We start from the raw sequence: 5229 nt of genomic DNA, 5'->3' as shown, positions 1-5229 counted from the left end.
TCATCAGTAAAATGGGGACAATAATATTGTCTCATCCTATGACAAAAGAATTGAGTGATGTATGCAGAGTGCTTAGCTCATGGCCTGGTACCTCATACATGCTCAAAAACGGTAACTATAATCCTTGTTGAAGACAGACGGGGGCGCCTGGGTGGCTTAGTCGGTTAAGCATCTGCCTTGGGCTCAGGTCATCATCCCAGGGTCCTGGGGTGGAGTCCCATGTCTGGCTCCTGGCTCAGCTTCTCCCTCTCCCTCTGCCCTTCCCCTCAGTTCATGTGCTTGCGCGCGCACTCTCTTTCTCCATCTACTTAAAAAAAAAAAATTTTTTTTTAATGAGGGTGATTGGGTGGCTCAGTTGGTTCGGTGTCTGACTCCTCGGGGTACTGAGATCAAGCCCCACATCAGGCTCCAAACTCAATGCAGAGTCTGCTTATTCCCCTCCCTCCCCCTACTTGCTCTCATTCTCTCTCCAATAAGTAAAATCTTGAAACAAAACCAAACCCAAATGGATCAAGGCTCCCAGCTGAGGCAGGAAGGGCTGCTGGGAAGCAGGGAGGCACCGGGGCACAGGCTGTTCAGCCAGAGGTAGGCAAGTGGTTAGTAGCTAGAATAAAAACACACAGTCCCAAGCCTGGTACTACAGCAGTCTACGCAGACTATTTCATTTAAACCTCAGGCTCTCCCTTCGTCAAAACTAGGTCTTCAGGACAGAAGCTTCCTAAGGCCTTACTAGTTCAGTGAACACTTGACTTCCATTTACAGATGTTTTCAGTGTACAAAGTACTTTTGACTTTATAGAGCCAACTCTGTGAGTGTTCTGGTAGTTGTCAGTGGTCACATAACCAGGTCTGGGACTCGAACTAGGGAGGATGGCTCCATCTTTCCCCAGAGCCTGTGGCATACGGCTCTGAGAGGGGTGGGTAAGACCTGAAGCCCCACCAAGGGCCCAGGGAGGAGCATGGCCCTTGAAGGCAACGACGTCATGGAAGCTTGGCTCTGGCTCCTGCCCAGCGTCCGGTTCTGTCGGACTGTGCCGGGGCCCAGAGGCCTGGATCTGGAACTCGTCAGCCCCACCTGTCAGCCCTCCCCTGGCCAGCACCCGGGGGCCTTCAGTTATCACTAAGGAGAGTGTGGCTTCAGTCCAGGGGCCCTGCATCCCTTCCCTGCTGGAGATGCAGGGCAGGGAGCTGTGCCCCATCAGCCAAGTACCCCTGGTTTGACCAAGCTCTGATATATGACAGGTACCATGAAATATACAAAGACCTCAGTTATTCAACAAATATTTATTGAACACCTATAGTGTGCCTGGCCCTGAGCTGGCTCCAGCGAATCTGACAGAAATTCTTGCCTTCACTCTAGTAAAAGAAGTTGTAAAGGAAAGCAGAAGTGTGAATGGGAAATAAAAAAGAGAGTGATTCACTTTACACAAAGTAGTCAGAGAAGGCCTCTGAGCTGAGAGAGGGAAGGACAGCTAGACAGAGCAGGCCCGACAGAGGTAAGGGCCCACACCAAGGCCCTGAGATAGGAAAATCTGGAGTGTCTGGAGAGCCACAGACCAGCAAGCTCTCCCCCAGTAAGTGCCCACCAGACAAATGAACATCACAAGGATTTCTGCTTCCAGCCAAGATGGAGTAACCAAGACTGGATTTACGTCCCCACCTAAGATGGCTAAAATACCCCACAAAATATATGAAACAGTGGTCCTCAAAACACTGGATGTCAGACCACGAGAGTCAGGAAACAAATGAGGAGAGCCCTAGGAATGCTCCACCTTACTGTCTGAAGAACACTTCCAGATCAGAGCACTGGGAGAGGAAGGCAGGTGGGGTCCACATTCTCCTTGCACTGACAGGATGAAGTTAGGAGTCTGGGGACACAAGGCAGAGAACCAAAAAGGAACATACTGTACCCAGAGAGAACTCTGGAACACTACATAGGGTACATCTTTAATCATTCAGCTTGGTGTCTGCATGTGAAGAAACTACTAGAAAGCACAGTTAGAATCAACCAATATGATTAGAGAGAATAATCCTTGGAGCTCACACAAGGCTGGGAATAGGGCTGGCTCCCACAAACCAGAGTGGAAATCTCACAATTAATGGGGCATTGAGTGGAGCACTCACAAAACCTTTTGACTCAGAAGTGGGTGAAAACAAAACACTGCTCTGGTCCCATCTAACAAAAGCAAGATCTGAAAAAGGACCAAACTATTTCCAAGTGCTTTTGCACCCCGCAACAAAACTCAAGAATACGGATAAGGATACAGAAATGTCCAGCATCTAACAAAATAAAATTCACAATGTTTGGCAACTGATAAAAAGTAGCATGTATGCAAAGAAACAGGAAAGTATGACCCATAATGAAAAGAAAAAAACTGATCAATTGAAACCTACCCAGAAATTACCCAGATGATAGAATTAGGAGACACAGACATTAAAACAGTTATTGTAACTATGTTCCATATGTGCAAGAAGATAAAGCAAAGACTGACCATGTTAAATAGAGAAATAGAAGATATTACTTAATAGACCTCAATTGAAATTCTAAAGCTGAAAACTATAAGGTCTGAGATAAAAAATACACTAGATGGATTAATGGAACATTAGATGTGGCAGAAGACTAGTGAACTTGAATACATAGTCCCAGAAACTATCCCAAATAAAATACACAGAGAAAAAAGCCTTTAAAATAATAATAACATGGCACTGGGGAGCCATGTGACCTAATATATTTGTGTAACTAGAGTCCCCCACAGAGGAAAGAGGATAAGAAAAAGAAATACTTGAAGGGAAAGGAAGAAAAAACAACTGAAAAACTTCTAAGTTTGATGAAAACTTTGATGAAGATTTGATAAATCCATAGATCTCAGAAACTAATGAACCCCAAGCACAATACACATAAAGAAACTATACCAAACTCTCTGTTTCTCCCAGCTCAATAGACAGCCACATCATGTGCAGTGCCAGCTGGGGCCCTGGGACATAATGGTAAAGGTTGTGGTAAATGGATTTGGCCATATTGGATACCTGGTCATCAGGGTTAATTTTTTTTTTTTTAAGATTTTATTTTTAAGTTATCCCTACACTCAATGTGGGGTTCGAATTTACAACCCCAAGATTAAGAGTAGTGTGTTCTACCAAGTGAGCCAGCCAGGCGCCCCAAGGGGAGTACTGCTGCCGTCAATGGCCTCTTCATTGATCTCAACCACATGGTCTACATGTTCCAGTAAGATTCCACATGTGGCAAGTTCAATGGCACAGTCAAGACTAAGAATGGGCAGCTTTGTCATCAATGGAAAGCTCCTTTCCATCTTCCAGGAGTGAGATTCCACCAATATCAAATGGGGTGATGCTGGTGCTGAGTATGTAGAGTCTGCTAGTATCTTTACTACCTTGGAGAAGGCTGGGGCTCACTTGAAGGTAGAGCCAAAAAGGTCACCATCTCTGCCGCTTCTGTTGATGCCCCCATGTTTGTGAAGGGCATGAACCATGGAAAGTAGGACAGCTCCCTCAAGGCCCTCAAATGCTTCCTGCACCACCAGCTGCTTGGACATCCCTGACCAGTCTCATCCATGACAACCTTAGCATCATGGAGGGACTCATGACCATAATCCATGCCATCACTGCCACCCAGAATATTGTGGATGACCTCTCTGGTAAGCTGTGGCATGATGGCCATGGGCTTCCCAGAACATCATCCCTACTTCTAGTGGCACTGCCAAAGCTGAGGGCAAGGTAATTCCCGAGCTATATAAGAAGCTCACCAACATGGTCTTCCATGTCTTCTCTCTCAATATGTCAGCAGGATCTGACCTGGTCCCTGGAGAAAGCTGCCATATTTGATAACATCAAGAAGGTGGTGAAACAGGCATCGTAGAGGCCCCCCAAGGGCAGTCTGGGCTGCACTGAGGACCAGGTTCATCCTGCAACTTTAATAAGGATACCCACTCTTCCACCTTTGATGCTGGGGCTTGTGCTACCTTCAGTGAACACTTTGTCAAGCTCATTTCCTGGTATGAAAATGAATTTGACTTCAGCAATAGGGTGATAGACATTCTGGTCCACATGGCCTCCAAGGAGTAAGAGTATCCTAGACCAACAGCTCCAGTAGGAACACAAGAAGAGAGAGACCCTCAGCTGCTTGAGAGTGTTTACCCTAACTCAACCTCCCAACACATTGAGGCTCTACAGTCTCCATTCCAGAATCCCTGAGGAGTGGGAGGGGCTTAGGGAGCCTTCCAAGTTAAGTACCACCAATAAAGTACACTGGACCCAGCCCCCTCTCCTCCAAAAAAACCTATACCAAGGTATATTTTTAAAATGTGATGGGGCGCCTAGGTGGCTAAGTGGGTTAAAGCCTCTGCCGTCGGCTCAGGTTATGATCCCAGGGTCCTGGGATCGAGCACCCCCGTCCCCCTGCTTGGCGGGGAGCCTGCTTCCGCCTCTCTCTCTCTCCCTGCCTCTCTGCCTACTTGTGATCTCTTTCTGTCAAATAAATAAATAAAATCCTTAAAAAATAAAATAAAATAAAACGTGACAAAGAGAAAGATTTAGAAGTGGTCAGAATGGGGCACCTGGGTGGCTCAGTCAATTAAGCATCTGATTCTTGATCTGAGCTCAGGTCTTGATCTCAGGATCATGAGTTCAAGCCCAGCATGGAGCTTACTTAAAAATGAAAAAAAAAAAAATACACACACACACACACACACATACACACACACACGTAAAAGCAGCCAGAGTAAAAAGACATACTAGATACAAACAAAAATAATGCTAACAGATTTTCTTTTGTCAGAAAGCATGCAAGGAAGAAGATATGGAGCTGCATCTTTAAAATACAGAAAGAGGGTTGCCTGGCTGGATCTTGAATTCATGAGTTCAAGCCCCATTTTGGATGTAAAGATTTAAATAAATGAATAAATAAAAACTTGAAAAAAAAATACAGGAAGAAAAAATACAACATTAACCTAAAATGTTAACCTAGGTTAAAAAAAAAAAAAAACTTTCAAAAATGAAAGTGAGACCACAGGGGACGAAATTCGAAATTAATGACAAAAGGAAATCTGGAAAATTCACAGACATGTGGAAGTTAAGCAACAACTCTGAACTAAGCCATGGTCCAAAAAAGAACTCACAAGGGAAGTAGAAAATATTTTGAAATAAATTAAAATCCTGTATCAAAGCTTATGGGATGCAGCTAAATTAGTGCTGAGATGGAAATATATAGCTG

The 5229-nt window shown here is 44.8% G+C and overlaps 1 pseudogene; it reads left to right on the top strand.

Moving 5' to 3' along the window:
- Positions 1 to 3193: 3193 nt before the first annotated feature.
- On the top strand, positions 3194 to 4464 carry LOC131999522 (glyceraldehyde-3-phosphate dehydrogenase-like; annotated as a pseudogene).
- The last annotated feature ends 765 nt before the right edge of the window (positions 4465 to 5229 follow it).

This window comes from Mustela nigripes, chromosome 13 (genome assembly GCF_022355385.1).
Source record: "Mustela nigripes isolate SB6536 chromosome 13, MUSNIG.SB6536, whole genome shotgun sequence".
In the NCBI taxonomy this organism is placed as follows: Eukaryota; Metazoa; Chordata; class Mammalia; order Carnivora; family Mustelidae; genus Mustela; species Mustela nigripes.
Note: the sequence above shows the minus strand (reverse complement) of the source record. Positions and strands in the feature narration are given on the sequence as shown.